Here is a 14,166-nt window from a genome sequence, read left to right as displayed (position 1 = left end):
AACAGTTTCCAGTTGATGGGCACTTGGGCTGTTTCCAAGCTTTAGCTATTACAAACTCTGCTGCTATAAACATGGGTGCACATATATCTCTGTAGTATGATTCTTTTAATTCTTTTGGGAAGTTACCCAGCAGGAGAATAGCTGGGTCAAATGGGACCTCTAGCCCTAGTTCTTTGAGGTATCTCCATACTGATTTCCACAGTGGGTGCACCAGTCTGCACTCCCACAAACAATGGAGAAGGGTTCCTTTCTCCCCACACACCACCCCCGCATTTGTTATTGGATGATTTCTTGATAGCCATTCTTTCTGGGGTGAGGTGGAATCTCAGCGTTGTTTTCATCTGCATCTCTTGAATGACCAGTGATGTTGAACATTTTTTCATATGTTTATTTGCTGATTTTACTTCTTTGTCTGAGAAATGTCTGTTCATTTCTGGTGCCCATTTTTGAATTGGGTCTTTGAATTGGGGGGGTCTGATTTTATTCAGTTCTTTATATATTCTAGATAGTAGGTACAGCTGCTAAAATTTTTTCCCACACTGTAGGTTGTCTGTTAGCTCTGTTTGTGGTTTCTCTTGCAGTGCAGAAGCTTTTTAATAAGATGAGATCCCAGTTGTTGATTCTTTGTGCTAGTTCCCATGCTACTGAGGTTTTGTTCATAAAGTCTTTTCCTATGTCAATGTCTTCAAGAGTTCTACCTAACTTATCTTCCAGCAAGTTTAGTGTTTCTGTCTAAATATTTAGATCTTTAATCCACTTTGATCTTCGTTTAGTGCATGGTGAAAGGTATGGGTCTAGTTTTGATCTTTGGCAGATTGAAATCCAGTTTTTCGAACACCATTTATTAAATAGGCTATCTTTCCTCCAATGAGGGTGGTTGGCCCTTTTGTCAAAGATGAGGTGGCTGAGTATGTCTGGAGTTGTTTCTGCATCTTCTAATCTATTCCACTGATCCTTGGGTCTGTTTCTTTGCCAGTACCATGCTGTTTTTATCACAGTAGCTTTGTAGTATAGTTTCAAGTTGGGGATTGTGATACCCCCAGCCATGTCTCTGTTGCCTAGAATTGCTTTTGCTATTCTAAGTCTCTTCTGGTTCCAAATGAATTTTTGGATTGTTTTCTCTAGTTCTGTGAAGTATATTGTTGGAATTTCAATCGGCATTGCATTAAGTCTACATAGTAGTTTTGGAAGTATGGCCATTTTCACTATATTGGTTCTTCCTACCCAGGAACAAGGGATGTCTTTCCATTTTCTTATATCGTCCTTGATCTCCTTTTTCAGAGTCCTATAGTTTTCAGTGTAGAGGTCTTTCGCTTCCTTTGTGAGACTGATTCCTAGATATTTCATTTTTTTGGATGCTATTATAAAAGGAATTGTTTCCCCAATTTCTCTCTTAGTGAGTCTATTGTTTCTGTATAAGAAGGCTACTGTCTTTTGAGTGTTGACCTTATATCCAGCTACTCTACTGAATTTGTCAATTAAGTCTAGAAGTCTTTTGGCTGAGTTTTTTGGGTCTTCTATGTAAAGTGTCATATCATCAGCAAATAATGACAGTTTAACTTCTTCCTTTCTTATCTTTATTCCTTTTATTTCTTTCTCTTTTCTAATTGCTGTGGCTAATGTTTCCAGAACTATATTGAACAGGAGTGGTGATAGTGGGCATCCTTGTCTTCTTCCTGACTTTAGCATGAAAGGTTTCAGTTTTTGACCATTTGGTATGATGTTGGCTGTTGGTTTTTCATAGATAGCCTTAATCAAGTTGAGATAAAGACCTTCTATTCCAAATTTCTGTAGGGTTTTTATCATGAATGGGTGTTGAATTTTGTCAAATGCCTTTTCTGCATCTATTGAGATAATCATATAGTTTTTGTCCTTGACTGTTAATATAGTGTATTACATTTATTGATTTATGAATGTTGAACCATCCTTGCATCCCTGGAATAAATCTGACTTGGTCAGGTGTATGATCCTCTTGATGACTCTCTGTATTCTGTCTGCCAGTATCTTGTTGAGGAGTTTTGCATCTACGTTCATTAGGGAGATTGGCTTGTAGTTCTCTTTTTGGGTTAGGTCTTACCTGGTTTTAGAATCAATGTAATACTTGCTTTCAGGAATTAATTTGGAAGCCTTGGTTCCCTTTCAATTTCCTTGATGAGTTTAAGGAGTAATGGTGAGAGTTCTTCTTTAAATGTCTTGTAGAATTCAGCAGTGAAGCCATCGGGACCTGGGCTTTTCTTTGTTGGTAAATTTTTTATTACATTTTCAATTTCACTCATTGTAATTGGGGTGTTTAGAATTTCTACATCTTCTTCATTTAACTTTTGCAATTCATATGTATCTAGGAATCTGTCCATTTCTTCTGTGTTTTCCATTTTATTAGAGTACAGGTTCTTGAAGTAGTGATGATCCTCTGGATTTCTGCTGGGTCTGTTGTGACTTCACCTTTTTTGTTCTTAGTTGCATGGATTTAAGCCTTTTCTTTCCTTTTTTGCATAAGATTGGCTAAGGGTTTATCAATTTTATTTATTCTTTCGAAAAACCAACTCTTTGATTCATTGATTTTTTTGTGTCGTTCTCTTAGTCTCCATTGCATTGATTTCTACTCTGATCTTTATAATTTCCTCTCTTGTATGAGCTTTGGGTTTGTTATGCTCTTCTTTTACTAAGAACTTGAGGTTCTGGATTAGGTTATTTATTAGAGTTCTTCCTGTTTTCCTAATATGGGCATTCACTGCTATGAATTTCTCACATAGAACTACTTTCATTGGGTCCCATAGATTTCTGTATGTTGTACTGGCATTATCATTTACTTGTAGAAACTGTCTAGTTTCTTCTTTAATTTCTTCTGTGATCCATTGGTTATTCAGGAGGGTGTTATTTAATTTCCATGTGTTTGTGGGAGTTTTGCAGTTTCTTATGTCATTGATTTCCAATTTTATTTCACCCTGGTCTGATAGTATACAGGGGATAACTTCAATTCTTTTACATTTACTTAGACTTGTCCTATGAGCTAGCATGTGGTCTATTTTGGAGAATGACCCGTGTGTAGCCGAAAAGAATGTGTATTCTGATTTTGTAGGGTGGAACTCTCTGTAAACATCTATTAAGTCCATTTGTTCAGTAGCTTGGTTCAGTTCTAGAATTTTGAAGCTAATTTTTTGTCTAGATGATCTGTCTATTTGTGATAATGGGGTATTGAGATCCCCCAGTACAATTGTACTAGTGCTTATTTGGTTTTTCATGTCCATTAATATTTGTTTTATATAGTTACAGGGATTCATATTTGATGCATATATATTTATGATTGTCATCTCTTCCTCTTGGACTGTTCCCTTCACAAGGATGTGGTGACCACCTTTATCTCTTTCAATTAGTTTCAGTTTGAAATATACTTTGTCTGCAAATAAGAGTGCTACCCCTGCTTTTTTTCTGGGTTCCTGTGGAGTGGAGAACTGTTTTCCATCCTTTTACTTTCAGCATGTGAATTTCCTTTTGGGTTAGATGTGTTTCTTGCATACAGCATATTGCTGGATTTTGATTCTTAATCCATTCTGCCAGTCTATTTCTTTTGATTGGTGAATTGAGGCCATTAACATTGATAGTTATAATTGATAGATATTGACTCATCCTTGTCATGATGTTTTACTGTTGTTGGCTCTTTTATTTCTTTTTTTTCCCCCCTCTTTCCCTTTAGTTACTTACCTTGCCTGGTGCCTCTGTTGGCCTCATGGAGTTGTGACCTTCATTGTCTTTTTCTAGGATATTGCTTAGAATTGTTTGGAGTGCTGGTTTGGTGTTCATGAAATTTCTCAGGTGTTCTTTGTCATGGAAGTATTTCCCTATTGGTTTTGAAAGACAATTTTGTAGGATACAACAGTTTAGGTTGGAAGTTATTTTCTTTTAGGGCTTGAAATACTTCAGTCCAGGCTCTCCTTGACTTGAGGGTTTGTGTTGAGAAGTCCGCTGTGATTCTGACGGGCTTTCCTTTGTAGGTGATTTGTTTTTTTTCCCTAACTGCCTGTCGGGTTTTATTCTTCTGTCGGGTTTCTGGGATCTTGACTATTATATGTCTAGGCGTAGATTTTTTTTGATCAAGGCTAGTTGGAGTTCCATATGCCTCACTTATCTGTATGTCCAATTCTCCACCTCTGTCTGGGAAGTTTTCTGCTATTACTTCTGTGAATAGTTTTTTAATGTCAATTGTACTTTCTCCTGTTTTTTTGTGGACTCCTATCAGTCTTATGTTATTCTTCTGTGCATCATCTAGCAGCTGCTGGATTGATTTCTCATGGTCCCTTACTATTTTTAGCAACTTTTTTTTTTGATACCAGGGATTGAACTTGGGTCCTTGTGCTTGTGCAGCAGGCAGCAAAACCACTGAGCTAAATTCCCGGCCCGACTATTTTTAAGAAATCTCTGTTTTCATGGTCCTTAACTGCAATCCTATCTTCTATATCTGATATTCTATCTTCAGATTCCCTTAATCTGCTCTGTGTACTTTCAATGGAGTTTTTAATCTCCTGAATATCTGTTTGAATCTGTTTCATAGATTGCATTTCTTTCTTATGCTGGACGTTCATGGCTTACAGCATGTTTCTGAGCTCATCTATTTTTTTTATATGTTTCTGTTCTTGAGCCTCTAATCATGTCTTTCACTTTGCTTACCATCTCTGTAGTTATCTGGGAGATTATTTCTGCTTTGAATTTTTCTAGAGCTTCATTCATCTGTTTTGTTACTTCCTGTGCTATCAGTTCAGGGTGTCCAGGTGGTTGATTATCAGACTTTTCCACCTCCTTTCCCCCAGAACTTGCCTTTTGTGAGGTGGAAGTCTGAGTTTGTGCCATGCTTAAATGTCTTCTCATTTTTGTTTTTGGTACTGCCCTTGGTTTAGTTCCTGGGTTGATACTTTGAAGTTGCTTATTGTAAGTATCTTTGTTGATGTATTTAGAACCTTTATGGAATGATTGCTTCTCAGAGGTGTCTTCCAGATATAGCTGCTCTTTAGGTTTTGCATCCCTAATAGCTTTGAAGCTATCTCATTTTCATTATACCAGGAAAGACAACTGATTAGATCAATCACAACACCTTAGCCCAAGTGATACAATCAGCAACACAATAGCATCAAGTACCTCTTAGAAAATGATAATTTGTGGTAGTTATTAATCTATCACCTTTAACTGTGTGAATTAAATAAAAATCAAGGACCAACCCAACATATGTTTATAGTGAATAAACTCTTCAATATAGCAACTTTATCCTTTGGGATGGGAAGTTACAAGGATTTGGGGCGGGAGGAATAGGTAAGTAGAAGGACAGGGGATGGTTATCAGTGAGGCCAGAGGACACAGGTGAGAGAAGAAAAGAGAAGAAAAGAAAAAAAAAAAAAAAAAAGAATTTGGGCCAGAACAGGAACACATAGTGAGATGAAGAAGGTGGGACAGCAAGAGAGTGAAGGAGAGAGAGTGAGAGAGAGAGAGAGAGAGAGAGAGAGAGAGAGAGAGAGAGAGAGAGACAGAGAGAGAGAAGAGAGAAAAAAAGAAAAAGAAAAATTTTAAAAGAGTAGAAAAAGAAGAAAAAAAATTAAAAATCAGAGCAAAAAAATAGTGGTAATTTTGAAAATAACAAGTAAAAGATAAAAATGAAGGGCCTCCTTCAGGGTATGTCTCTGCTGTCACAATAGACAATGTGGGCAGCAGTATGCAGTTATAAGTCAATAAGTGTCAGCAAGCCAGTCACAGACCTGTGAAATTCAGGCAGATTTCTGGCTGCAAGTCCCAAGTTGAGCTTCCTGTCCTCCTTCTGGGTTGAACTGTGCAAGGTTCTATTGCAGATTCCAGCCGTCTTTCCCCTGAAGATAGTTTAAGTTCCAATGGGAGGTGATGATCCCTCCAACTTACCAAGCAGGGTGGTCTGATGTTCCTTTATTGCAGAGATTCTCCTCACTTTACCAGTGGGCTTCAGTTGTCATCAGGGAGCCTGAGAGAGGCCTTCTCTGTGTTGTTCACTTCTGCAGCTCAGGACAATGGCTTTTATGACCCCCTGTGCCTCTGTAGTGTGGAAACGTAGCTGCACAGCCAAGAGGCCAGAGTCGGGCAGGGGGGATGTCTGTTGTTGCGGGCGCCCGGGTGGCTAAGGTGGCAGCTGGTGGCCCTGTCAGGGGGGTCCTCACAGTCTCCTGGTTGCAAGTGGGTGTAGTGAGCCAGACTGAGGGGGGCTCAGTCAGCCTGGGATCGCTCAGCCTATGCAGCTAAGCTGGCGGCTGGTCAAACTGCGTTTTCATGGCAATCTTTCTTTTCCTCTGGCAGGATAGTTAAACTATCTGAAAAGATAGTTAAAAATCATAGATATGGAATTGAACTTCCTGGGTTTAAATGTACTTGTGCCACTTACTGTGTGACCTTGGTTAAATTACTTAACCTCTTTGTGCTTCATTTTCCTCACATGCAAAATGGAGATAATAGTATCTATTTCATAAGGCTGTTAAAAAGATTAAATGAGTTACTATGAGTAAAGTGCTCAGAATAGGGCTTAGCCCACAGTAAATACTATGTAATAATGTTATGCTTTTATTATGTTTGTTATTGTTCTATAATGACTTGGAGAAGCTTAGAAGGCACTGATGGTGGGGACTGTGGGCGGATAAATTCTCCCCGAGTGACGCATTGGAGCCACCACTGATTATGAGGCTTGTCCCAGTGTCCCCCTCACTTCTGCCTTCCTTTTCTGCCTTCATTATACCTATGCTTCAGTCTTCCTGATCTCATGTAGAGCCTTCCCACAGTCAGTTCTGCACAGGCTTGGTCTCATCTTTTGGCTCTTCTCATAACTAGGTCATTTTTATTCCACGTTTCATTCCCTTTCAGTTACCCATCTCTGAAAGTCATCCCTGTGAAGGGTGAGAGGAGAATTGGAGACCCTGAGGATAGATAGCTCCTTCAAGGAGTTTCTCTCTGGCAAGGAGCAGAGAAATGGGATAGTAGCTAGAAAAGAATTGCAGTCAATAGATTCCAATTGTTTTGAAGACAGAAGCCACTTCTGTGTGCTGATGGCAGTGACATAACTGAGGGTGAGAAAGTGAATGTGGCAGGACATGGGGGAGGGGCATTGCTGGGCTGTTATCTTTGAGAAGGAAAGAGAGTACAGGAGTGGCTGCCACCATCTGACCTTCACTAAGACTGGTTTCCTCTTCACAGTGACACATGGCCTTGGGTAGTTCCTGTCTTCATCTGTTTTCTTTTTCTAATAGTGCAATACCACAGATTAGATAAGTTATAAAGAAAAGAGGTTTATTTTGGGTTACAGTTTTGCAAGGTCTTGAGGTTGCATCTGCTGATGACCTTCTTTGTTGGCATTGTCCTGAAGCAGCACAGAGTATCATGTGGCAAGAGACTGGCAAGCTGGCTTTAATTGCAGGCCCACTCCTGAGGTAAACCATTTATCCATTCACCCATTAGCCACATGAATCGATTAATCTATTCATAAGGGCAGAGCCCTAGTCACTTCTTGCAGGTCCCACTGGTGATGCCTCTTAATATCTGGTAATGAAGGTTACATTCAACATGAGTTTCAGGGGACAAACCATATTCCAACCATAGCAGTTCCCAGCCTTACATCTCATACCTATCATCAGACTGGAGTCCAGACTTGTTCTCATTGGAACCAGGATTTAAAAATACTTTGCTAGTGACAATCCCTGAATCCACTGACTGTAGCCAGTAATCTAGAGTTCTAATATCAGCCCACCTTGGATAAGAGGTTTGTTCCTTGATCAGTCAATGGGGTCGAGGAACAAGTGGAATCTCCCAAATGATAGTACTGTAGGCAGCTAGTTAGAAGTTAATATATAGGCAGAGAGGGACTGGGCTCTCAAGGAAGTCAGCAGAAAATTAAAGACATCAGAATTGTGGCTGGAGGCGCATCTGAAGAAGGCAAGTCCCCAAGATAAAGTCACAATGGAGCCAGGTATGGTGGCATATGTCTGTAATCCCAGCACTCAGGAGGCTGAGGTAGGAGGATTGCCATGAGCTTGAGGCCAGCCTGGGATACCTAGTGAGTCCAAAACCAGCCAGAACTACACAGCAAGACCTTGTCTCAACAAATAAACAAACAAACAAACAAACAAAATCACAATGACCAGACTTGCATAATTCCCTAAGGGATAAATGGAAATTGAGATTATAATGCAATTAGTACCACACAGTCCATTAAATCCAGATATGCATCAGACATCCAGGTGAGTACCCAGGACATCTGGACACATTTCTTCCCAAAATTGTTCCTGTTTTAGGGGTCATAGATAAGCTGAAGTTAATGATGCTAGCCATTTGACCTTGCTATGTGCCCCATTTCCCTATTGGATCAATATGAGATAAGTGACCATACTTATAATCATAATTGGTTGGTTTTAGTTTGACCCACCTTGTACCCACATTGTGACTCTGCTGTATAAATTGCCTGTGACAAAGGGCCTCAGTGGCAACCCACTTCTGGGACCTCTCCTGTCTCTCAGGACCTATTCCTGTTCCCCAATAAACTTTTTTGTTGTTGTTGTTCCAGGGATCGAACTCAGGTCCTTGCCCTTGCACAGCAGGTAGCGAAAAAACTGAGCTAAATCCCTGGCCCCCCAGTAAACTTTTCCTACTCTTAATCTCCTTTGTCCTTTGGAACTCATTCTTTTATTTCAGACGACACAAACTCAGCACATCTGACATCTAGCAGGTTGGGAGTTATATTTCTCCTTATCAATAGTATCTTCCATTTGGACCATATGGTGAGAGCATTTCCCAGAAAGAGAGGTATACATGAATGCTGTTTTAGGCCAACAAAATAAAAGTTCACTACATCTTCAAAGTGGAAAAAGGTAACATGTAAAATCATATGATACAATTTAAATTTTGTTTAAAAATAATTTAGAAATTAGCTGGACATGAGTGGTATGCATCTACAATTCCAGCTACTTGAGTGGCTGAGGCAAGAAAATTGCAAGTTTGAGGCCACCCTGGGCAACTTAGCAAGCCCTTGTTTCAAAATAAAAAAGGGCTGGGAGTATAGCTCAGTAGTAGATCACCCCTGGGTTCCATCCCTAGTACTGAAAAAAAGTTTTTGATTTAAGAATTTAAAAATTAAACATATATAATCAATATATTTATAATATATTTATAATATAATGTATTATAAATGTGTATAAAAGTGGACCCCTAACCAACAGTATTTTCCCTGAATAATAGTAATGAAGAAAATTCTTACTTTACCATTTTATTTCTAATATTTGATGTATTAGCACTTTTTTTAATCAAAGGCAGCACGTGAAACTCATTGGCATTATGGCCTCTCCAGGTCTGATCCCCTTCAAAGCCTTGGAAGTGGTGACCATCTTCTATGGAGCCTAGAGTTGTAGCAGCGTCCAGCCTTTCCAGCACTCCATTCAGGCACCCTCAAAGGATCCTAGTTTGTTGTGGCAGCACTTAGAGGAGGCAAACTGACCAGTTTGTCCTTCATCTTCATTGTATGATGCATTTCTGTGGCTTTATATCAGGTGGAGAGCCTCATTTTGAAATGTCTATATGCCCTGGATCCTTGTTCCTGGTGAAATGTTGCATTGCCAGGTCCCTGCAGTTGTCTCCTCTCATACACCTCTGGGAATAGATGGCTCCTTATCTTTCAATTTTCAAGCCCTTCCTCAGTCTATCACTGAATTTCCACAGAGCAGGGGTTTCTGAGTCACAGGGTTGTTCACCACAATCTCTGTCCCCCTTGATTTGACTTTGTCCATCTATATTTATGCCCTTCCTTTTCCAGCATGCATGTAGTCCGTGGCACAATAATTTTAGAATAATTCCCTACCGTTTGTATTTTTCCTTTTTTTTAAGAGACTTTCTTCCTTTCCTCTCTAGCCAGCCTGTTAGACCATTGTCTGACTCCCCCACCACCTGTGCTGTAATTATTCACAACTTCTTTACAGGGTTGTTTCATGAACTCTGGGCTCAGAGCTGGAACAAGGCGCTCCAACACCACCACCACCACCACCACTCTGCTGGCAGAATAGCTTCAGTAGTTCCTGGCATGTCACATTTTGATTTTCTTTAAATGAAAAAAGAAGTTTGCCAGTCACCACCACATTCTCAAGATTTGCACCAGGTTTCAGCTGCTCAGCAGAAAAATGCTCCAGATATCAGAATAGAGATATCAGTCTCTTACCCTCCCTCCTTCCCTTTCTTTCTCCTTTCCTCCCTCCTACCCTTCCTTTTCTTCTGAATGGTTAATGGAGACTTGTGCCCCCACTGAATGACTTCTAGATAAATAAGTCTCAGGAGATTGTATTCTTCTTGTAGGATATAGTTTTAGCTGCAAGTTACAGGCACCAAAATTAACACTGCATTACATAGAATAGATTTTTCTTAACCTGGAATGATTTGGTATCTTCTGCCTATTAATTTGCCAGGGGCCTGGATGCCTTGTGTCTCTTTGCTCTGGCATCCTGTCATCCATGATGGCACCAGCCAGCAGGGGTGGGGAAGGAGGACAGGCCACTGCCCCTTAGGAGCATAACATCGATGTTTTGGACATCTCACTGTGCTCACATACACAGGTCAGACCTTAGTCTCATTGTGAGAAAGGCTAAAACTTTTCCTGAGCAACCGCATATTCAGCTGGAAATTCCCTTATTGTGGAAGAAGAGAAGAACTGAGTATTTTGGGGCAGCTGGCCCATTCTGCCCCACACAGCTTATCAGGATCAGCATCTTCTGTGTTAGTTTCGGTGTTAGATTTAATGATTGTATTTCTAAATATATGGGCCAAATTGTTGGAATTTCTCTAGGAGAGAATTGGGCTTTGATTCTTAAAACTTACTGAGATTTGTTTTAAAGCTTAGTATCACATATTCTGAAGAATGTTCTCTGCATGCTTGACGTGAAAGTGCTGTTGTTTTTGTATATTTTATCACTATCAGTTGAGTCTAGTTGATTGACAGTGTTATTTAAGTCTCTTACATCCTTATTTTCTAATTGTTTTATCAATACACAAGAAAGGAATATTGCAATCTCCAAATGTACTTGTTATCTATTTTTCTTGCATTTCTGTTCATTTAACTTCATGTAATTTGGGTTTTTATTTTCACTGTATGTACATAATAATTTTTATATTTCCCTCATGTATTTGTAGCTCACACTGCAAAATGGAACTTTAAAAGTTAGATTTTTTTCTTTTAGAGATAAGCAACTTCTCCAAACTTCCTCCTGCTGAGTACATATCCAACAACCCCTCCTCTCCTCAGCCTAAAATAAGTGACAGAATATGCAGATGCCAGCCCCAGGAGGCTGGGAGCCTCGTTTCCTTTCCAAAAGAAAGAGGAAAGTGAGCTGCAGATGGTTGGAAGTGATACAGCAAGTGTGCATTATGTCTCTGTGCTCCCCTGTCCTCTATTCCTTACTAAAAAGACCCTTGCCTACCTGTACAGGGTGAGATGGTGATTCGGGGCAAATGGGTCCCTCCATCTCCTCAGAGCTAGCTTTGAGTAGGTCCTTTTTTCCTCTTACCAAAATATATGATCTCTTGGTTTAGTCAGCAGTGAGCAAACAAACCTAAGCATATAAACCTAGTGGCTGGTAACAGTTTTGGCATAGCCACCCAGAAAGTAAGTTTTGGCTCCTGAGAGGCATGCATCCCAGCATCACTTGCAAAAAGGGATGACTGTTTATGGCTAGCTGAATCCATGGACAGGACTCTACGGACATCCCAGCAGCTGCTGAGGACACTTTTGCATGTGGGAATCTTCCTTGTTTACTGTTCATGACATCAGCTGCCTATAAATGCTTTTGTTGGTAAAAAGAAAAAGGGTTTGAGGGACTGATCTTCTTTTCTGGATATTCAACAACTGAGGTTTGGAGGCCAGAGCTAAAAAGATAATTGGGCTAAGAGGACAGCTAATATTTTGGTCCTGGCTCTCCAAGGCCAACAAGGACCCAGGACATGAGAGGACTTTTTCACAAGGTCTCACAACTTTGGTGAGTCACCCAACCTCCTGAGCTGGGAGATTGTTGGACCCCAGGGCACAAGAGTCAACCAATGTATAGTGTGCCAAAAAGGAGGGTCACCAAAGAAATGTCTTCCATGCTTCCACAGGAAGCCACATAGCCAAGCAAGACCATGGCTTCTCCTGGCAGGTGACACTGACAGAGGAGCTGAGAGGCTCTACACATGGTTCCAAAAGTAACCCCTGAAGAGCCTTAACTGACCTTGATAGATAGTAAGAGGTTAATTTTGATTAACACAGGTCTTACTTTAACTTGGTCTTAAACACTCAGCAGAACAGTATAACCAAAAGATATATAGAAATAATGCCATAGTAATAAAGGCATGATGTGGAAAAGGGGCTCTAATCACTGACCCCTGCTGGTAGTTTCAGCTACACCTGTAGCTGACCACCGTTATGGTTCGATGAGGCAGGTAAACTACAGCAGAAGCCATACAAGCTCAGCAAGTTTTAAAATTCCTTAGCTAAAATTGTCCTTCAAAGCCATCAAACTCTCCGTCTTCTTATAGCTAAAACTGGAGAGACTCATGAGAAAGAAATATCAAACCTATAGATAACTTCTATTAGTAGAGGAGTCTAAGAGCCAGCTGGTTATACTCATTATTCCAATCTCTTAAGATCACTGTCTGGATATGGCTCTTTTCCCCAATCTTCCTTTCCATTCTAGTGCTCATGCTTTAATTATATGTGCTTTATTCTCTTGGAGAATTTGTTCATTCTTGCCTAGAGGCTGCCAAACTCCAAGTGATTGTGCAGATGGAACCAACAATAAATGTACAGGACTCCTTTTACCAGGATCCACTTAGATCAGCATTGTAAAGGGAGTTCATAACCACTACAACATGACTTCTATCCAAGGCCCTTTAGATTAGCTTTCTGGAGAAGGCCCCTGACTATGATCTCCCCTACACTGACCCTTCTCAGCTCGAAGAAACTAGATTGAAACTACACCCATTTTCACCTAACCACAGTTAGGGACAGCTCTTCAGAGGGAGAATATTATAGGAAGCTAAGTTAGATAGAAATTAATAGGGAGTCAAACAGGGCTAGGCCCTCGAGGGAGTCAGTGAAGAAGATAAGAACATATTGCAACTGTGTCTGGAGGTTCATCTATTGAAGGCCAGGCCTCAATATGAAGATGCAATGACCAGGCCTATGTGCCCCCCTGAGGGATAAATAATAACTAGAGACTGCACTGTGATTGGTATCATCTGGTCCAATAAAGTTCAGATAGACATTAATCTCCCAGGTAGGTGACCAGAGTATCCAGACCCAGTCACTCAGGTGGGTGACCAGAACATCTGGACCCATCCCTTCCCAAAAATGCCTTTGTTCTTTCCTTATACCCTTGTTACATGACTTACGTTCCTATTGGATCAATATTAGCTAAGCGGCTATACTTGTAATCCTATAGATTGATGATAGTTTGACCCACGTTGTACCCACATTGTGACTTTGCTGTATAAATTACCCTGACAAAGGGCCTCAGTGGCAACCCACTTCTGGGCCCCCTCCAGTTTCTCAGGAGCTGTCTCTCAATAAATCTTTCCTACTCTTAACCTCCTTTGTCTGTTGGTATTCATTCTTTGATTTCAGAGGACACAAACTAGGCACATCTGACATCTAGCAGGTTGGAAGTTATATTTCTCCTATATCAATAGTATAATTTTTAAAAACTGGTAAATGATAAACCTGTCTTTGTTTTATATATGTTGGTGCACATGTGTGTATTATATATAATATCTATACATGTACTTGTGTTTGTATATCGTTTACATAGCACTGAATTAGGATATAAGAAATAAAAGCTAGACAGAAAGGAGACAAGGAAATTGAGATATGTAAAATGTACTTTAAAACATCCTGCAGATTCAAGAAACAAAATTTATTCATGCCTTTTATCTTTCCTGGAAACTCACTTTAAAAAATTTCTAAAGGTCTTTAAGACAAAATAAGCCTATAAATTGGGCCCCAGACCTGTCCTTTTCACCTTTAAATTGCCCTTCCTCCACCCTCAAGGAAGTAGCAATATTAGTAGGCAGCATATCTCAACTTCAAACATACATTCTGACATAACCTGCCAGATGAGTAACCCCACAGACCGTAGGAATGAGGCCAGGAGACAGAAGGAA

Source organism: Heterocephalus glaber, unplaced genomic scaffold (genome assembly GCF_053883595.1).
Source record: "Heterocephalus glaber isolate CG9 unplaced genomic scaffold, H.glaber_assembly_v1.0 deba00001569, whole genome shotgun sequence".
Taxonomy (NCBI): domain Eukaryota; kingdom Metazoa; phylum Chordata; class Mammalia; order Rodentia; family Bathyergidae; genus Heterocephalus; species Heterocephalus glaber.
Note: the sequence above shows the minus strand (reverse complement) of the source record.